The 22,650-nt window shown below is 41.7% G+C and overlaps 1 pseudogene; it reads right to left on the bottom strand.

Annotated features, from left to right (window-relative positions):
* Positions 1–350: 350 nt before the first annotated feature.
* LOC133903155 (homocysteine S-methyltransferase 2-like) lies at positions 351–11,342 on the bottom strand (annotated as a pseudogene).
* Between the last annotated feature and the right edge of the window lie 11,308 nt (positions 11,343–22,650).

The raw sequence follows: 22,650 nt of genomic DNA, 5'->3' as shown, positions 1-22,650 counted from the left end.
TCTATATTTATGACAATATTATTCACGTTCATATTCACACCACGGTATCTAATTCTCAATCATATAGAAAAATAAATAGAAAATAGGGTATAAAACGATCGGTGATATCCAACCGGCTCAATTGTGTCGTATCATTCACCGAGAAATCAATAAAAGCGAGCACGAATGACTTCTCAGTTAATAGTTGATAAAAACAGTTCCCATGGTATCATGCAAAAATGACCGCAGGTTGAGTCCGGAAGTTCAACATGTAATGGTGTTATATTACATGCTGACAAAACAAGAACTTCAAAGGATAAGATGGTGTACGGTAACAGCTCTGATAGTTCTAGAACCCTACTAACCTCCTTAGCTCCTCAATGTTAAAAATGGTGTTAATACAAGCGAATGAAAGAACAAAAAAGACATTAGTTTTTTCAAGACTTCCTTGTCTTGAACAGCTCTTCAGTATCAGAAAACTGTGGCCAAAAAAAGTTTGCCAGAGAGGATAACTAAAGTGGGTTAGCAACTAAAAAAACAGATATGGCAACTCTATGCAGTCTCTATCAATCAAACTCCATGTAGAGCCTTTGATATGCCTCGTATCATATCTGGACTGACTTGTTCTGCAGCAACCTCCTATCAGGGAGGCTCCAGCCTCGTGCCATTTCCTCACATAAGAAACAAAATCTTCGTTTGAAACACCCGAACAAGCCTGCATCGAGTATCAAAGTGCTTGTGGTCATGGGCAACATATTGACATACTGTCGCTTTTGATAATTTGACTAGGTATAACAGTTTTATCTCTAATTATCATGCAAGGGATGGAGAATACACATCTTTTTCCAATGAGAATAGAGGCTGCTCTTTTTCTCGCTATTAAATTTCATTTCTAAAAACTGCTGGTCAAGAACACAGTGGAAGGGTAGCTAAATAGTCGTGAATCATGATATTTTTAATTGATACTCACCGCCCATTCCTTTTGTCAAGATTAGTTACTAGCAATATGTCCCTAATTAATTAGAGTACTTTTGAGATCAGAGATTGAACACAAATCAAGACACGTGATATAGACAAATTTGGCCTCCGGTTAGAGTAATACCTTAGGTCCTGTATGGATGATGATATGTATGTATTCTCTCGAATACAAGTAATGTGTCTAGATCTATTACAGGAATAGATCAGATCTAAACTAAACTAAAGATGATATCGTCGAGTATCTCCTATAGTTTGGTGCTTGCATCGAGTTGTAGATGCATAAGTTTACTCTGTCCCCTAGGGCTCTGAGTCGCTTTATATAGGACTGATATACCGCCTCATATCCAGTCGTAGTCGATAGAGAGTCCTTCATCTTATCTACCACGACAAAGCAGATGAATTCGACTTGGATACTAGTCATTCTCAAGTTGGGCAAACAATCGAGACATTCCTAGTATACATCTTCTAGACTTCGGGGTATATCAAGTACCGCAGATTCAGTTTCATAGTATCCGAAGTTATTATACATACGCATGATATACCATGTCCATATATAGTGCATTCCTTATGCGTATATAGCTCATAGTTAGATATTCGACAGTAGCCCCCTAGCTCTGCTCAGGAGGGAAGGTTTTCACAAGTGTCCACTCGAGTACTACCAAGTCTAAGCCTAATCGAGTAAGATGGATCAGACTTGCAGTCAAAAGAATTGAGCATAAACATATCAGGTTCTAGGTATCAAGTGAAAATGCGATTGGGTTGAGCGCCCTGTTGTTAACCGCACTCGAGATTCAAAAAAAGACTAAAAACTCAACTGATCGACACCCGACTCCGAGTAGAGTTAAAAAACATTCGAAACTGGAACCGTTGGGTATAAGCGCATTTAATGCATTTTGATGGGTGTGCAAAGATTCACACAACGTCATCATCACGCCTTTCACGCCGATTGAGGAGTCATAGAGACGGGAGTGGTTACCAAAAAAGCGATAAATTTTGAGCTATTTATCTGTATAAACCTGGATTGTAGCAATTCTTCCTCGCTCTCGCCTTCGACCTTCTCGCACAAGCCTCCATCTTTCTCTGCCCAAACACACGCCACCGCCGGAAGACTTGGACTCATGGATTCCAGCTTCCCTACGAAGACCTCCGCTCCTTCCTCGCCGGAGAAGCAGCTCGACGCGAAGATTGTCGGTGTCTCCCTCGAGCAGATAAACGAGATGAAGCACCTGACTGAAGTTTGGACAATTTTGTCGATGCAAGAATCAAGGCTAAAAGTGCTTGAAGTTGAAGGGATAGCGCCTCATCACGATCTAGTCGACTAGAGGCCTGCATCTGGTGAGGAATTCCCATCTTGCCGATTTGACTACGAGATCGTGGTTTTTAATCGTTCTTCCAATGTGGATTCAACATTCATCCTTCTAAGTTTCTTCTCAGTGTACTCTACTAGTACCAAATCAAGATCCACCACTTGAATCCAAACTCCATCACTATGCTTAGTGTCTTTGTTCATCTTTGTGAAGCCTTCCTCGGCATCGAGTCGAGTCTGAATCTATTCCAGTATTTTTATCATCTAAAGAAGAACAAGGAGAACAAGTGTGTTAGAGGTTGTGGCTTCGAGCTACGACCTGGAATGAAAAACTCTTATATCCTAGTTGCTTTAATCTCCTCCTGGCAAAAGGATTAGAAAAAACACTGGTTTTATATCTTCAACCTCAACCTAGTCCACTCCCCCTTAGTCTACAGAGGCATATTTCCCTTACAAAATCCATCCTGAACAAAGAAGCACCGCGAATCCAACCACACTACCTACTACGTCACAAAGATTGGTGAACTTAGGCAAAGTGACATAACCGGGTGGCACGTAGAACACTTCATTAGTCGGAGGTTGAGTCCTTTGAAAGCGCGAGATGCTTTGCCTCGAAGTATTCTAGAGATAAGGGTAGGTCCATGGACACGGATAGAATGTAAGATTTATATAGCAATTTATTGCTTCTATTACCACAGTTAAGCTTTTTCGAGTGACTTTTTCTTTTTTTATATATAACTCTATCTCCTCCAGATATTGTTGCTCGATTGAGTAAACTCTTCTCTGAAGAAGCACAAGAATGCTATGTGCAGCACTACTCCCTCGCGAATCCTCGACCAGAGGTGGGGATTTCTCAAGTAAGAGAGCAGTGATGATTACTACTTATTCAATCTGATTTGACTTTTTGATTTTAGGTCCCAGTCTTTCATCAATAGCACATCCTTATGACTGAGATCTTTGACCTTGATGACACTTCCTCTTTTGGAACCGACGACAAGGGGAAAACACAAGTTGATCAAGGGGCCAAAGGGTCTCTTCGATCTAAGAGATCGTCTCCGCTATATGATCCAGTGCCCCTCAAGCGCTCGCAGAAAAGAAACCAGCTGGTACTAACATCGAGTTGCCAGGTGATTATTTAGTCACTACTCTAGCTATCGAGCACTTGCATACTAACACTTGGTGCGTATAGGTGACCTTTCAACAAGAGACAGTCGGAGTCACTCCTCGATCACTCCCATGAGTAATCGACACGTCTAATGGCTCCGTAAGAAAGATAACCTGTATCGAGTTGCTCTCCTATCGAGGATTTGTTCTTGACAATTTATCCGGAAAATAACGAGGTTACCTTCGTGGATCAGAAATCAAACATGAAGCGAGACACACGTGATATATATAAGTTCGGGCATCTGGTTGGAGTAATAACCTATGTCATGTGTGGATGATTATGTATATGTATTCACCTGAGTACACGCAATGTGACTAACATATTACAAGGAGTAAATCGGATCTAATCTAACCTAGGGCTAAAGTCGTCGAGTTCCTCCTGTGTCCAGGTCCTGATGCTTGCCTCGAGTAACTGGAAGAAAAGAACCTCCTCTGGGGGATCTGGGTCCCCGCCTTATATAGGGGTGGTGTACCGCATCATATCCATCCGTAGTCGATAGGGAGTCCTTCTTATCGCTCAAGTAGATAAATCTATTATGGATACTAATCTTCTTGAGTTGGGTAAGCAATCGAAGCCTTCTTAGTATACACCTTCTCCGAGGACGGTATATCTCCGGTGACGCCGATTCCGTGGGCGGTGACTGCTGCTGCTGGGTCCGCGGGAATCTCGACACCATTATTCTCTGCGGCATTTTGATCTACCGCCATCAAGTCGTCGGGTGGGGTTCCGACTCCTTGAGCCATGAATACGAATCGATCTGTTCGGCTGCTCTGACTGTCGCCCGAGTTGTCGTTGCCACTCTCCTGATCCTCACCCTCGTTGTCGGTGTCTATGCACTTGAGAACGGTAGGCTCATTGGGATCCTAATCGAGATGTCCCACCTCACGGTATACATCAAATGGGTTGGACTCGAAAATACCAGTGTAGATCGATCCACCTTGATTGTCTCAGCGGAAAACCATAGCTCCGAAGAGGATCTCAGATCTGGCAGGAGGCAATGAGTAGATGGCTTCTGCCAACTCGAAGTGGTTGTAGAAACTGTCGTCAGAGAAACTAGCGCGGATGTGAACTTGAGACATGATCAATCCTAAAATGCAGAAGAATGCCCCTACCTGGCGCGCCAACTGTCGAAGATTAGTTCCTGACAATATATCTGTAATTGACTAGGGTACCTTCGAGATCAGGGATTGAACACGAATCGAGACATGCGATGTAGACAGGTTCGAGCCACTAGTTAAAGTAAAACCCTACATCATGTATGGATGGTGATGTGTATGTATTCTCTAAAGTACAAGCAATGTATCTAGACCTATTACAGGGAATAGATCGGATCTAAACTAAACTAAGGATGACGTCGCCTAGTATCTTCTAAGATCTTGGTGCTTGCGTCGAGTTGCAGATGCATAAGTTTTCTTTGTCCTAGGAGGTCTGGGTCCTCGCTTTATATAAGGCTGATATGACGCCTCCTATCCAGCCGTAGTCGATAAAATCTTCATCTTGTCTATCACAACAAAGCAGATGAATCCGACTTGGATACTAATCGTTCTCGAGTTGGACAACTAATTGGGACCTTCCTAGTATACGTCTTCTAGACTTCCGAGTATATCAAGTACCGTAAATTCAGTTCTATAGTATCCGGAGTTATTATATATGTGCACAATATACCCTATCCATATACAATATACTCCTTATACGTATATATCCCATAGTTAGATATTCGACACCTTTCTTACAGGATCGTAGCTCTCGCCGCTATTTGGGTATATTAATATTCGTTTGTTTGTAACCTGCACAACAGAAAATCAGGAACTCATCAGGCATGACATGGGCAGTGACATTTGCATATCAATACAACCCTTATAGGAGTTACCTTTCTGACAGATAAGACGAGCATGGATAAATCTTGGGGGAGTGCAATTGATACCAATTGCAGCAACCTCCTTGCATGAATCAGCAAATAGAAGCACACTCCATCAGGGAATCACCACTTACTACATTAGTTCCATCCTTTGAAGTGAAAGCAAACCATGCTGGAATATGTAAATTGCACTCTTCAAGTAACTCAACATACGCCTGCAAAAGACCATCACATGTCACTTATTACCTCTATACCAATCAGTTCAGAAAATTTATAAATTAATTACTCAAGAAGATACATATTCTTCAATTCTATTTTACAAAAAAGAATCATCACAGCATATAAAAGAAAGATTAAGCCTTGATGGGTAAAAGTATAATGTATGAATGTGCTAAAAAAACTACAATACACAGGAGAGTTGTGTATCTTTTCATTAAGAAGAAATTGGTTGGTCGATGACCTTACACAACGCGAACTGCACAAGACGGTTGCCAAGCCCCAGCCTTACATGCTTGATTATACAGTAAAGCTTTACATTTTTATTCTGTATTTTTGGTGTCAAATCTGCATCCACTATTTTCAGACACAATTCCAGTTTCCAAACATACCTGAGTGTCAATTTTGTTTGGAATAGTTTCAAATACAATAACATCAGGACCAGCTTCAGCAAGGACTTGAAGCCTTCTTTGATGGAAACTCTTGAGAAACTCCAGATTAACCTCCTTAACATACTCACCACTGCAGAAGCATTCATTCAAATGTAAACTAGCCTGAGCTCTCGACAACATGAAAAAAAGGAAGATAGGCATTCACACATGATACTTTGAACCAGTATTGAGTGCATGCTGGTATGCATCATTTAATATTTTCCGAATGGAACTGACCTATACTCGGAACCATCTGCCAGGTAAGCTCCATAGCATCCGACTGATGCTGCAATTAGTATAGGGCGCTTCTTGTAATTAGTTTTATCTTTGGATTCATCAGAACAATCAGAACATTTATCCAGATATGTATGATGTGCTTCATGTGCTAGTTCAACACTTCTTCTCAGGAATGATTCGCTTTGTTCTTGAGAAAATCCCCTAGAAAGAAAGCCCTGAATTGTCGCCTGCAGCAGCACCAACATTACAGCATTGATTTACTCGATATTGTCTATCCATTATACTTTAAGGGTGTTGAGTAACCAATGAGTGCCTGATAAGACCCAGTCATCAAAACACTTGCCCCAGCTTCAAGGTAGTCCAAATGGACCTGTTCAAATAGAATTATAGAAGGGCATGTAATTTCTAGGGTGAGAAGATGTGTTCTGGACTTCTGGTATGTGTTGTTCATCAGATGCCATTGGGCATGAACAAGAAGCATTCATTACAACAAATTGTTCATTAATGTGGTGGTCTAACGTTATTAGTTAAACATTTACGATGTACCAAAGAAACTAGAGGATGCAATTTTAATTCTATAGAGGATTGCCATTCAAGACTTCAGAAACTAGATAGCAGATAGCACCTTGCAATGCTTCTACAACCTAGTATCTTATTTCCTTGAAACCTAGATCAGCAGACAAAGAGGCAAATAATTATGCAAATCAGGGCAACACACAAAACAAAAATGCATGCAGCAATAAAATTTCAAAAGAACAAGTTTTCACACTTTTTTTCATTTGGTACAGCAGAACAAGGCCTTGAGCTGTACTTGTAATCTTGGCTTACAGTAACTGTTGGCTAATCCAAAGATGGTTGGAGAATACCGCCTTAATCGTCTGGATGCAGAAAAAGAAAAGGTCCAAAAAATTCGCCCTCCATGGCACAGTATACCTTTCGTCCCAAAAGAAAAGAAAAGGAATGTAACAAAATCAGCAGTATTTTGGCACAGCAACTGCAATGCGCATTCCGCAGCAGTTAAGGTTCTTGAATCGTGAAATAGCCCACGCGGCACTGACAGCACAGGCCAAATGATTTCCTCGAACGAGCCGTCATTGCATCGCATTTGACACCCAACGACGACAGTACGAGTAGACGCAAAATGTGGCCAAGAGGACGAGGAATCGATCAAGGATACGCAGCGAGGAAGGGGGAAAAGGACCTTCTTGATGAGGTGAAGAGGCATTTGGCGCTCCAGAGTGCGTCCTTGAGGTCGGCGCCGTGGGCCTCAAGCTCCGTCGCCAGCCCACCGTCCATCACCGCCACGCCACCGCTCGCGCACAGGAACTCCGCCATCATGCGCGCGTGCGTCCCCTCCCCCATCTCCGCGCCCCTTCCGGCGACGTCGCCGGCGCGGAAGAGGAGAACGGCCGTGGAAAAGGAGTTGGGGTTTATGCGGCGGAGTTGAGGTTGGATCGCGTGGGTCCCACCTGTCAGCCTCTATAACTCATTGTTTGTGGACGTGCCAATCAAAAAATTTAGGTTTTCAGATAACATTTCGAAACTAATTGCAAAAAAAGACAAGATTAAGCTGCTCAAAACATTTGAATTCCGTTAACCTATAGATGAGTTAATGTTGTGTTATCCTAATATTTAGTAAGATGGTGAGAAAGGACATAATCTCAAAAAAATAGCATGATTCAATCATGTAACTGGCGTACAAAATTACCATGTTTAACTATTATAATCTTAGAGCATGTTTGTTTCAGATTGTTTCTGTTTTCTGCTTCTGTCAGAAACTCAGAAGTCAGAAGCCTAAATAAATAGTTTTGCTGAAAAGTAGTTTCTGAAGAAGTCATAAGTCTGTTTCTAAGAAAATAAATTAGAAATTGAGAAGCTAGGTGATAATAGTTTTTTTGAAAAATATTATGCTGAAAAATCAAAAATTATTATAAAATTTAACAGCTAAAATTTAAAAATACAATTTTTCAGAGAAATCTAAAGTAGATACCTAAATAAACAGACACTTAGTGATAAAAGAACAAACACTCGTTCCGACAGAGTTGGTATGATTTGGCGTAGGCATCCCGTCGAATCGCGTGAACAATTCCTCGTATCTTGTGTGTGCTCTTGGGCATGTTTGATTGACTGACCACCTGGGTCATACTGAGCTTCTCTATTTTGAAACCTCTGGTTAATGGAAAATTTATTATCTTAAAAATATTTTTAGACTCCTTGGTGGTACCATTTTCAGATAGTATAGTATTTCCATCTCCAACTGTATTCTCTTTGTTTCGTTCTTTTCCCGATTCTCATTCTTATTCTCGTTCTATTTATTTTCTCTCATCTCTAACAACTTTCTTTCGAAGAGATTCGTGAAGGGAAAGGAGAAAAAATCGTGTCATAAAGGGAATAACTTTGACAATCCTTTCGTGACAAAAACTGTGAAGAAAATCATTAAAACGCTAAAGAGAACGAAAATTTCTTCTTAAAAAAATTTGATCCCTGACGGGAATCCTTGATATTCTTAGGCCTTACTCTAGCTGTACTTCAGCACGAGCGTGACTTGGCTTGAGAGCATATGTGAGCTACCAAACACGCTCGCCCTGAATCTTCTAGGTTTGATTGAGGGTATGTGTAGGTGGAAGAAAATTATATGAGATTAGTTTCTACAAAAAGATTTCTATCTTCGTATGACACGTGTCCTTTATTTCTTTCATATATGTTCATTCAGAACAGTGTAGATCAGAATCTCACGGATATCTTTCTGTAAAGGATCTTATATAATTTTCTTCCTATGTAAGCAACCAATCACTCACCTCGTGCATACATCTTTCGCATTGTGGGGTATCGTTGGTTCTATTAGTCAACCCAAATAAAAAATGCTGAAATAACCTAATGCACAAGCTTTTCTATCCCTAACTAAATCATTCTATGTTATGTTAACACATTTAGGCTACGGTCAGGAAAACTTGGTTGGCGAAAAAAAAAAGACTAGGACTAAGTTAAGAGCGCAGATATTGTAGATATTGATTTTTTTTCTTCTTCTAAAAACTAAGGGGAATTCAAGACATAAAATGCCAAGTGAAAGCCGTCAGACGTGCCACCGTCACTTAAACCATTTACACAAGTTTAAGTTTGATGAATAGAATACATAGTTCGTGAGTTTGCTGACTTATACTAATTATCAGGGCAATTTTGATGACCCATTCTGAAATTTACCTCTTTTGTTTTGTTTCCTTGTGTATCTATCGGCGTACATATCTGGCCCGGTAGTCCAGTGCTGCATCAACCGTGCCGGATTGTATGAGTGAAACCCGGCCTATTTAGGATATTCAGCTTTTCATACTGTGTTGGGCCATTGGGCATTTTCCAAGCTCTCTCTCCTTTTATCTTTCCACTTCTCCTCTCTGAAAAAAAAGTATATCCTTTTTCTTTCATCGCTTCATGAGTTTCGTTAATCGGTTTTGTGTAAAATAATTCAATTGTGATAGAATGATGCAAAAATATTGTTTAGTCAAATCTAATTTCTTCTCATAGTGACATTATATTTTGAGTATCGTGAAAGGGTGAGTTTTGAGAATATAATTTTAAGTTAATATGATTTCCTTTGTACGTTAGAAAATGGAAATTAGCTGGATAGTATCACAAGCATAATTTTTGTTCTCATCTTGTTTTAGACGTCACTGGAGAAGAATGCGTCAACGGTTACACAATGCAAATTTACAAACCCAATTTTAGCCAAAGTGGAATTTTCCCAAATCTCCTGAACTGTCTCCGAGTGAAATTTCTGCATTTCAAACCTACTCTACGGAGCCTGTTCTCTCGCTTTTACTCGTATCCATGTTAGATACTAATAGCCTAATTAGCCACTAATTACTTAACCTAGTGCACTAAACACCGATGAACTTTAGGCAGCGGAAGCCATTAACCTTGATTAGGAGACACCATTAGTCTTGACCGGTCGGTGGAGAGCAGCGACATGGTACCATCTTTAGAGTTGATGTTGATCGGATTGCTATTGTCGATGTGAGCCGCAGAAGTTGTAGCAGATCGCCGGGGAGGTTGCTAGGGAGGTCGGCGGTCTTCGGCCACCTCAGCATTACCAATTTTATTAGGATATGTTTGGGCTTAATGAGCAGGCTCCCCTCTTTTATGTAACGCTGGTGAGCGAGACCGCAATCAATTGAACCATGGCATAAACATGGGTTCTCCTTAGGACTCGGTCAACGCAATTATTCCGCGGCAAATTCTTTTATGCACATGAGCACATCACAGATGCCACTAGACACGCCATGTGAGCGAACATGAGGCACGCACGCGAGTCCAAATAAAAAAGATGTCGGTCTCATGTGCTGCTAGCAAGCTGTACAGCACAGTTGCAAGCCGTATGTATGTGCAACTTCTTCTCCTTTCTATAGTGAGCTATCTTTTTATATTCACTTTGCAAGGCTTTTCTGGTGTCTCCTCCCCATCTCCATCGAGATCTCGGGGCCCAACCAGATGCAGGGTTTTGTTTGGGTGTGATCGGATGGAGCCTTTTTGGGCATTCATGGAGCTGATTGCACTTCTTTCTGGCTGGATTGGATCTTGTGCTTGGCTGATTGGATTCCAATTTTCGAGCTAGCTCCTGTTTCCATCATGTGTGGTTATTCGTCAGACGGACAAAAAAAATGGTCCCTTGAAATGGTTTGTTGATATCTGCTATCTGAATTATGCCGGGCCCGCTTGTCAGTCAAACGTTGGTCTGTCTGTAGGATTGTTTGGATGGAGCTTTCTTGGTGAAGCCTGGGAAATAGGAACTAACGAGATGGCTTTTCACAGCCTAATCCCTAATGATTGTGTTTAGGGCTGGAGGATCAGTTTTTTCTTTGCAGTGCACTAAGACACTGGTTGAGGTGCTTTTCAGGCATGGTATGGCTTCTTTACCTGTGGAGACTGATGTGGGTAACAATGTTTTTTGAACCCTGACCTGAAGGTGTCCTGCCAAAGCAACCGGAAGTTACTGATGCGTATTCTGACCGGCAAATGAGAGATCTGTAGGTCTACCGAAAGTGGCAATCTCACCTGGGTCAGGGTCAGGCCATGTGAATTGTGATAAACAACGGCCATCCACCACTGGATTGAATCTTGTGCAGTTCTGGGGTCACAGACAGAAGCAAGAGCTGCACGAATCCTTGTCTGCTGCAGCATCGTTGATTCTTTCTAGCATCTAATTGCTACTACTCTCTTGCTTGATGTCTTGATAACAAACAATTGATGCTTCCGCTCATTCTGCCAGATAACAGACGATTCTTGATACTTCAGTAACTTCTTCAGTGTCCTCTTTTTTCTCCCATGACAGCAAACCTGGTTAGATAATCTGATGAAAACAATGCTAGAACAAACACATTGTTGTTTTACAGTATAAAACAACCTGTCAGATAACCTATGTCTTGCTGCTGACAAATACCAATAGAACTAGTACATATCTTGATGAAAGACTTTCCAATACCTGAACCTGGGCCCTCACAATTGTAGAGTTCTAGTTGAATTTGGAGCCTGAATGTCCAATTACTTTCAAGTCTGAGAAAGATGAATCAGCAGAGACAGAGACAGCCTTGAATCAAACCAGATGCGGCCAAACGGGAGCCATTACTTCTTTCCATGCGGCCTCCATCCAGTGGCTAAGCTGCGCCTGTCAGATTAGCGACACCAGCGCCTACCCGGTTTCATTCCATGCTAAGAACAAAATGCCAACGACTGAGAGCAGCTCGTCATCTGACCAACTACCTACCCCGTCGTTGGATCCTTCCTCCCTGAAGGAAAGGCGAAAAGGCAAAGGCTAACAAAACCAGCTGGTAGAAATTAAAAGCTTGATGGAGAGTGTTTAACATTGACACAAAAACATGACTGCGGAACAACTTAAAAGGTTGATTAACATTGACAAAAAAGAGAGATGATAAATAGTTAACGATGAGACAAAAAGCCAACACAGAGCTCAGAATTGTTCGTGTGCAGGTAGCTGATCCTGTTTCTCTTCTGTTTTTTTCCTCTCTTTTTGGAGATTTTTTTCAACTCTGTTTGGTGTGGTGGAAGAAGTTGTAGAAATGAAGCCATGGCAACACGAGAAAGGCTGTGGTGTGTGAATGCGCTCACTGCGGATGGGGCCTACCGGCCAGGTTTTAAGATTCCACCGCGGAGAAATGATAACATTGTTTTTTTTTAGGGGTGGTAACATTGTTTATTTGTGTAATTAAAGCCATCGCTAGAAAACAAGTTTGGTCTCTGGTTGCAAAATGGAAGTCAATTGCTACAATTTGTGTCCATTCGAGTTTAGACAAATATGAATAATTAGAGAATGTATCTATACTTTTATAAAATAGACTAGTTACGATAGATTCGAACAATCTCCACCATACATATTATCTTACATAATCAAACAGTCTACCATCAAAATTTATCTCCTGTCTCATCTCCTCTCAATTGTTTAAAAACTTTCAATCAATTTGGAAACATGCAATTAATAGGCACAATCAACATTAAAAAATATTAATACATCATTATTGTCTTCTATTTATATCCAATAACTAGAATCAATATATATCTTATATAATAATTAGATATAAAATGCAAGAGTTATACAAGAGTTATTGATATCTAACATTCACGAGTCTCAATCATACGACTCAAATTCGTATTTGGACCCTACTAATTACAGAAAGTAATCAAATTCATTGATCTATTCTCCTAAGAAACAAACAATCATCTCCCATAAGTCGCATTGTCGCATCCAACTCTGAGCCTGTTAAACCATGCTACACATTGGAGGTTAGCATGACCTCCTCATTTCCATTTCTTTCCATGCCATTTCCTTTTCATATACAAAGATGAGTATATTTTTGCTATCTTAAGTTAAGAAAGTTTAGTGCTGCATCCTCATTTTTTATTTTTTAATTATTTTTTATATGAATTTATTATTATTATCATAATATTATTGATTTTATATGTGTAATGCATGCGTGGTCGCTAGTTAGATTAGAGGGTTTGTTTTTGCCGACTTGATTGATTCTGGCCTGATTCATCCCAAACTTGTGCCGTTGATCATGCGGCAGCCTCTCTCCCATCATTTTAAGTAACATAATTTTATAAAATTCATGATCCAACCGCTTTCTCCAATAACTCACTACCTCCGGTCAAAAAGGAAAAAAAATGCAACTGAACTTTGATTACCGAATTTTATTTACCTATATTACGTGAAAAACGGACAAATAAGACACATATAAATAATGAGTCATTACACGACCTGTCACTTACGTCGTCTCAGGTCGGAACCAGGTATTTACCTGTCACAGATAACAGCTAATAGGTGACGGGTCATAATATTACCTGTCACCTATAACACTAGTGACGGGTAATGAATAAACCTGTCAGTTATGACCAAATCATAAGTAGTGGATCTCCCTGCACCAATCATAAGTGACGGGTCATATTATGACCCATCACTTATGATTTAGCAAAGGTGACGTGTCTTCCTGAGCCAGTCATAATTGATGGGTTGTAATATGATCCATCACTTATAATAAATAATAAGTGATGTGTATTGTTACCACCCGTCACTTATTTTAGATCTGTTTAAGACTTGACCAGCCACTGTGCGGACGAATAGTTACTCAACAGTTCCACCCACACAGTGTTGACGATTTTCACCGGATCCACTAGAGATTTTCTAATATCTTGTTGATTTGAAGTTTGAATTTGTTTTAAGCCTTTCAAGGTTTGCATCTCCCCCTTTTCTCCTGATTTCCTCCTCTTCTAATCCCTATTTGGTAAATTTATTGTGCTTTGAGTTGTAATCGGTCATTTTGCATCTTTATCTAAAATCTTAGTATAAATGGGTTGTATTTATGTTAGATTTGATACTAGGTTTGCGCAATATACCGCGAGATGTCACAGATCTAGTGTATTTATAGGGAATTTTTAATCGCATGCTTAACTATAAAATTAAGGTAATTGTTAATGAAGAATGAATATTTTTACATTAATTGTAGATGACGGACAGAAGTTAGATGTACCCCGAGACATGAATTTGTCGGGTTTACCTAAGCGGGGTGAATCATTTCATGAGTGCTATCTTGACGGATATAAAAGATTGTGGTAAAATAGCAATATATTGCCTATGTCACGACTGCATGAATGAAAAGAAGTTCTTGAAACCAGACAATATCTATGCACACTTGGTCATGCGTGGATTTAAAGAGAATTATACATGTTGGAACAAACATGGCGAGAAAGACCTTAACGAGGGAGAGATGGATCAGGCCTTCCATGCTGACAGTATGGATCAAGGACTTACACCCAGTGAAATAGATCACGATCTCAGGGATAAGAACATATTATGTTTGAATGATAATGATCTCGGGGGTTTTGTGGAGAATATGGATCAGATGGTGCGGGATGTCGAGCGGCATGACAAGTATAACAATGATGAATTTGCTAAATTTTAGGAATTTGTGCGGGATTCCAATACGCCCCTTTATCCCAACTGTAAAGAGAAGTACACGCGGATATTTGGGAACCTAAAGCTTCTATAGCTGAAGGAAACACATGGTTGGACTGACAAGAGTTTCGAAGCATTGTTGGATCTGCTAAGGAATATGCTACCAGAGGGGAACTTGGTGTCTGAAGGCGTCTACGATGCGAAGAAGATAATTTATCCTTTAGGACTGAAAATAGAAAAAATATATGCATGTAAGCAGGATTGTATCTTGTTTCGTGGAGAGTATGCAAAGTTGGATCAATGCTCCGTGTGTGGAACCCATCGATATAAGCGTAGAAATGATGGTGGTGATAGGGACGGAGGCAAGAAAAGTAAAGGTGGTCCTAGAAAGGTGGTGTAGTATTTTCCTATAATTCCCCGTCTGAAGTGTCTGTTTGCCAACAGAAAGGAGGCCGAATTGGTGCGTTGGCATAAGGAAGGTCGTAAGAATGACGTAATGATACGACACCCGGTAGATTCCACTCAATGAAGAATCATTGATTCCACATTTGGTTGGTTCGCCAAAGAATTAAGAAATATTAGGTTTGCTATGAGCACAGATGGCATGAATCCATTCAATAATATGAGTACCTCACATAGCACATGCTCTGTTGTATTGTCGATATACAACCTTTCACCCTGGCATTGTAACAAGAGGAAATACATTATATTATCAATCTTGATATCTGGACCAAAACAACCTGACAACGATATCGATGTGTACCTCAGGTCTTTAGTCGATGATCTTAAGAAACTCTGGTCAGAAGGTGTTGAAGTTTAGGATCAGTACAAGCAAGAGTATTTTACCTTGCACGTCATGTTGTTTGTCACCATCAATGATCTGTTAACACTTCGCAACTTATTAGGTCAGAGCAAAAGAAAAGGCGAAGCTTGCTCCTATTGCTTAGATGACACATGCAGTTTGAGGTTGAACAACTAAAAGAAAATAATGTACATACGGCATCGGCGATTTCTTTCCACGAAGCACCCATACCAAATATGGACAAGCAATTAGATGGTACAAGGGAGAAAGCGTTACCTCCGAAGCATTTCAGAGGGGAAGATGTCCACAATCAGGTTAAGAATATCAATGTTGTCCGTTGCAAGAAAACAATCCTCTAAGGATGACGAACAGTTAGGAATGTGGAACAAAAAATCAATACTATTTGAACTAGAGGGAAAAATTAGATGTACGCCACTCTATCGACAACATGCATGTAAAGAAGAATATCTGCGAGAGTATGATCAGTACATTACTCCAAATGAAGGGAAAAAGAAAGGATCATGAGAACGCACGAGCTGATCTTGAAGAAATGGGCTTAAGGTCGGAGCTCTATGCACAAGATACGAACAAAGGAAAACACCTACCCTCAGCAGCTATCCTCTCTCCAGGAAGGAGAAAAAAGAATTATGCGAGTTCTTGCACATTGTGAAAGTTCCCTCCGGTTACTCTCCAACATCGAAAGACTTGTTTCCCTGTTATGTTGCTCACAAGTATGGCCAGCCATTGATGCTTCTTTCCCCTAATGAGTTAATGGTTTGGTGCATCATCAGTAGTCTTTTTACCCTATCCATGTGCTGCCCTGTTATGTTGCTCACAAGTATGGTTGGCCATTGATGCTTCTTTCCCTAGATGAGTTGATGGTGTGGTGCATAATCAATAGTCTTTTTGCACTAAACAATATGGTTTGTACATTCTTTAGCTCGATGATGATCAAGTACATCGAAAATTGAACTAGCAAGTTGAGTACATAGATGAGATCTTGAGTAGTTCTCAGATTATTGGATGATCTAGGTAGTAGCTATTTTCGTATTTTGATTCCTGTTGGTCAGTTCTTACATATCAATTTTTGAGGCTTTGTAGTCAATCAGTTTACTGCATGGCTGGTCTGTTATGCTGCTTATCTTGTGCTGGTCTATTGTGCTGCTAGTCTTGTGGTATATATGTGCTTGATTCTTTTCTAGTGCTCAAGCACCTGCTTAGTAGCCATGTCAAGGAAGTAGTAACATTTTCAGTGAATTTGTGTTTAGGATCTTTATCTAGGTGTGATCTCATTTGCTTGTTCAATTTATGATTTGATTAGAGATTAGCTTGGGAGCAAACTTTTATGTTTTGGAGCTAGCTGATAGAATTTTTTGAGAGCAAACAAATGTTAACTTCACATCCAGTTGTTCAGTTCTACAATTCTCTATACATGATTGCTGCTCTATCTGTTTTTGTGAGGACAACTTATATTTTCATGATCATGTATATGATATATGTTCAATTTTTCTCTTTTTATGTTATTTGTGGATTTTTTAATTTTCATGCTCTTATTACCACACAATTTACACCAATCCATTGGTCAACATGAGATTTTTCCTTCAATTTTTTTTTATTTATACAACATGAGGTTCAAGCACTATATGGAAAAATTAGAATCTGGACTTAAAGTATGTTGATATATATAGTGGAATGCTATTCTGTACCTATGCGCAGCTTGCATACAGCATGCGCACAGGGACAGAGCACGCCTGACCGAGCAACGAACTAAGTTTCTAACGCGCACAGCCAGCCCCACTAACCCAGCTCACTCCCATCCACCCACCCACAGGCCCATTGGATGACCAGACACATCCCCACCTATGAGCAGCGATTTGCAGGCAGTTACTGCTACATGCATAGAGGAGTTACAACATGGTGAACATTGCAATTACAACTATTAGTGCAGCATGTGCACAGGCACAGAGCACGCCCGACCGAGCGCCAACCCCAATGTGATTGCATGTTGTAACTGCATAGAGGAGTTACAATATGTAGTATAAAGTTATTGCAACTATTAGTAGCAACTACAGACATAGAGCATCAGCTATCATCTCCATAGTCCCTATCATCTCATCTGATGTACCTCTAGTTCAACACAGCTCCTGACGGATTGAGCCAAGAACCTCATCACACAGACATCTAGTCCACACACTCACTCATCAAAACACACGCACCCGAAGTCTAGTAAAAAAGGTTCTACCTTCGAATGTCTATGACCATGACCATAGACATGGCTATTCAAATAGAGTTGCACTCTGCAGAGGTTGTACAACTTTACCCACGCGATATGCTCAGCCTCCAACCATTGCAAGCGGAGGAACGAATCATACCGAGACACTCCAACCACCTTTAATGTCGGGCTTCTCTACGAGATTTACCCCCAAGCACCAGAGTCCACGTACTGAACGCCAGTCCCCTTTTTAAGCCTAAGCCAGTACTAGAAACCTCTAAACAGAGTGACAGATGGCCACTTGACTGCTCGTTGCTCTTAGCCTCCTAGTATGATGCCCAACTCAGTTTAATGAAAGAAAGTCAAGTCTTGTCCATTCAGGAGGCATGGTTGCATGTGGGTTGATAAGACATGACTACGAAATGACTCAGTCCTTAAATGGCCAGAGCAGGTATCTTCCAGCAATGAATACCACAAAGGTAACTCAAGCCCACAAGAGCATCCTCGTCCAGAGTACTACTCTACCTACCTCTACCAAAGCAATTTTCATGAAATGGCTCCCGGAAGATTTAATCTAAAATAAATTAGGAAATTACAAAATGACACTATTTATAGGTGGGACCCACATGTGGGCCCACATGAACAGTGCTAGATTGGGCTGAATTGGGCTTATATGGGTCGGGTCTGGGCCTGGATGGGCTGGATCCGGCTTTGGGCTACACAGTTTCGGGCTATACAGTACTGGCCCGTTCGGGTTTGGGCTGGCCAGATCACAGGATGCAAAAGCTGGGCGGGCCCACTGGGGTGAGGCCCGTGGCGGTTTGGACTAGTCCAGGTCCACGTGCGCATGTAGGCGCGCGGGCAGCAGAGTGGCGACGGGGGAAAACCGTGCCGGCGGTGAGGGATTCGGTGCAGCCACACCGGCGAACTCGTTTGGAACGCGCTCCCATCGGAGTTCCACGACGGGAAGCTAAGGTCGGGCATTTACACACGATGGGGAACTCGGCTAGGGGCACATCGACGGCGGCCCGGGACCGAAGCGATACCAGATGAAAGCAGGAGTGGACGATGTCAGCGCGAAAAAATTGGGCATCACTTCGCCTAGTCTTCGCGCGTTCTTCCATTAATAAAAATGTGCCGAGGGCTCCCTGACTACTCGGCACGATGGCCGGACTACATATAGAGGCACAAGCATGGCGACAGCGAGGAACAGCACGGTGGTGGAGCTAAATAGCACTGGTGCATGTGGCTACGCACGAGTAGAAAGCACGAGGACGATGATACGCTACCTAGCAGGGTTCATGAGGGGATAGGTATGCTCACCGAGCTCAAGGCTGATGAGAAGTGGGACGACGGCCAGCGATGCGATGGAGCAGCTCGGCTATCAGTGCTGGCGGGCTCCCGTTGGGCTCCTGGTGGACGAGCGGTGGCACAGGGACGGCGACAGACTCTTGGTGTTCCTCGACAGCACGTGGGGGGGGGGGTAGGTCCGCTATGGTAGAGAGGAATGGAGCGGCGACGGTGAAATGGGAAAAAGGGGAAGGAGAAGGAGCCGGGTGAGCTATTTATAGACAGGAGAGGGGAGAGAGGTGAGCAGAGCGGCGACGAGAGCACTAGTATCACGCGGTCATCGGCGGTGAGGTGGATGGGTTACGCCCATCGCATTCCCTTCAGGCGGGGCACGAAAGTCGCCCCGCTTGTACAGGTATGGGCGGCATGGCATGGACAGAGAGAGAAGGGGGAGAGCAGGAGAGGCGGAGGCTGGTCAATGATATTTTCCCCGGAGGAGGCGGCTATCATGGTAGCGAGTGACGCAATATCGCGTTGGAGGAGAAAGGAGAGCCACGGGAGGGCGGTGGTTGGATGGCTAGCACGCGTACGGTGCAGCAGGCGTGTGGGTGTGCGAGCGGGTGGGCAGGCCAGCACGCGGGCGAGCTGGGTCGGTAGCGCGCGGGAGTAGGCTGAGCGCGGAAGATGGAGAGGTGGAAAGAAGGCCGGGCTAGCTAGGCCGCGCGAGGGAGAAGGAGAAGGGGAAATCTGGCATAGGGAGAATTGGAAGAAAGGAAGGAAAACAAAAGGAAAAAATGGGGTGTAGTCCTTCTGGTTTGACGGGTTGCCACGTCCTCATACTGAAGATCTTTCTGTAGATCCATGATTTCTAGGGGAATATGTTCCTCTGGAACTCTCAGGCACTTCTTTAATTGTGAAACATGGAACACATTATGCACATCAGATATTTCTGCAGGAAGTGCTAACCTGTAAGCCACTGCTCTGATCTTTTTGAGTATCTCATATGGTCCCACATATCTAGTGCTGATTTTTCATGAACCTGAAATCTCCGAGTGCCTCTTATTGGGCATACCTTGAGGTAGGCGTAGTCCCCAACCTCGAAGGTCAAGTTCCTCCTTCAGTTATCTACATAACCTTTCTGTCTACTTTGAGCTATTCTCAGATTCTCTCTAACTTTAGCAACTTGCTCCTCTGCATCTTTTATTATCGCAGGTTCGAAGAGCGATCGCTCTCCTACTTCTGACCATAGCAGAGGTGTTCTACATTTCTGTCCATACAATGCCTCAAACGGTGACATCTTCAGACTAGCCTGGAAATTGTTATTATAAGAGAATTCTGTGAACGATAGACTTTGCTCCCAGTCTTTTCCATAGGTGATCACACAAGCTCTCAAAAGATCCTCCAAGATCTGGTTTACTCTTTCAGTTTGACTATTAGTTTGTGGGTGGTAAGCAGAGTTGAAATGCAATTTAGTTCCCAGGGCGGTATGCAAACTCTTCTAGAATCTAGAGGTAAACAGGGGGCCTCTATCAGAGATGATCCTGCTTGGGATTCTGTGCAATCTCAAGATATTGTCAATATACAAGTCAGCCAACTTGTCTCTACTATAGGTTGTCTTAACAGGTATGAAGTGAGCCACTTTAGTGAGACGATCCACGATAACCCATATGGAATCGTTACCCTTTTGAGTTCTAGGTAATCCAACTATGAAATTCATACAAATTTCATCCCATTTCCAAGTTGGGATCTATAATGGTTGCAGCAATCCTGCTTGTCTTTGGTGCTCTGCCTTGACCCTTTGGCAGGTGTCACACCGAGCAACGAAACTTGCTAGGTCAACCTTCATTCCTGTCCACCAGTATTTGGTCCTCAAATATTTTGGTATATCTAGGATGAATAGAATAAGGAAAGTCGTGGGCTTCATTCATGATCAACTCCCTTAGGTTTTCTAGATCCAGTATACATAATCGATCTTTGTATCATGCAATTCCTTGCTGATCCACTCTGAACCCTGGTGCTTTATCTAAATTGAGATTATTTCTTGATTTCCAGAACCTCTTCATCTTCTGACTGGGCTTCATGAATTTTATCTTCCAGTGTTGAATGTAACACTAGAGTGTGAACTTACCCTGGTGTTATGTGTAGATTCAATTTGCTGCAATTCTGAGAGACGTTCTGGTCTCAACTTTTCTACTCAGGGCATCAGGCACCACATTAGCTTTGTTCGGGTGATATTGGATACTCAAATTGTAATCCTTTTATCAACTCTAACCATCTTCGTTGCCTCAGGTTCAATTCTAACTAAGTGAAAATATACTTCAGGCTCTTTGATCCGTATAGATCTCGTACTTATTTGCAGGAAGGTAGTGTCTCCATATCTTAAGTGCATGCACAACCGCTGCTAACTCTAGATCATGAGTTGGGTAATTCTCTTTATGCGGTTTCAGTTGCCTGGATGCATAAGCTACAACCTTGCCTTCTTGCATCAATACACAACCTAAACCTTGGCGTGAGGCATCACAATAGACTACGAAGTCCTTCTGAATATCTGGCAACTTTAACACCGGGGTAGTAGTCAGTCTTTTCTTGAGTTTTTTGGAAACTCTTCTCACATGCTGTATCCCATTCAAACTTGGCGTCTTTTTAGAGAAGCTTGGTCATTGGCTTAGCCAATTTTGAAAATCCTTCAATAAACTTGCGGTAATAACCCGTCAGTCCAAGTAAGCTTCTAATTTCTAAGATATTGACTGGTTGAATCCACTCAACCACAACTTCAACTTTTAAAGGGTCCACTGATACTCCCTCTACCCTCAGGACATGTCTAAGAAATGCAACTTCTTGAAGTCAGAACTCACATTTTCTGAATTTGGTATAGAGCTGGTGTGCTCTTAGCTTTTCCATAACCACCCTCAGATGTTGTTCGTGCTCTTCAGCACTCCTTGAGTAGATGAGAATATCATCAATAAATACTATCACAAATTGGTCTAGTTCCTCCATGAATACCTTGTTCATCAGATTCATCAAGTATGTCGGAGCATTTGTCAATCCAAATGATATGATTGTAAACTCATACAAACCATACCTTATTATAAAGGTGGTCTTCTAGATGTCACTCTTCCTAATCTTTAATTGGTAGTATCCAGATCTCAAATCTATCTTAGAAAAGTACTTGGCTCCTCTTAAATGATCGAGCAGATCATCAATCCGGTGTAATGATTACTTATTCTTGATGGTTATCTCATTCAAGGAACAGTAATCAACACACATCCTTTGAATCATATCATTATTTTCTACAAATAGAACTAGAGATCCCTAGGGTGAAGAACTAGGTCTGATGAAACCACTTGTTTGTAATTCTTTGATCTGCTCCTTCAATAACTCCAGTTCATTGACTGCCCATCCTATAAGGTCTCTTGGCAATCAGGGTTGTTCTGGGTAAGAGATCAATAACGAACTCTATATCATGGTTCGATGACATATCAGGTAATTCCTCTGTAAATATGTCAGGGTAGTCACATATTACTGGCACATTCTCTATTGGCTGGGCAGTTAAGTTGCATACCATTGGATCAGATTTGGGCCTCTTAGGCTCAAACTCTATTTTGATTCTTTTAAGATTGACTAGGGTAACTCTTCTACTAGCACAAGCTATATTGCCTTCATGCTTGGTTAATTAATCCATCCCTAGGATGACATATATTCCATTTGAATCCAGGAT

Source organism: Phragmites australis, chromosome 21 (genome assembly GCF_958298935.1).
Source record: "Phragmites australis chromosome 21, lpPhrAust1.1, whole genome shotgun sequence".
Classification (NCBI taxonomy): domain Eukaryota; kingdom Viridiplantae; phylum Streptophyta; class Magnoliopsida; order Poales; family Poaceae; genus Phragmites; species Phragmites australis.
The sequence above is the reverse complement of the archived record's forward strand: the minus strand, read 5'-3'. Positions and strand labels throughout refer to the sequence as shown.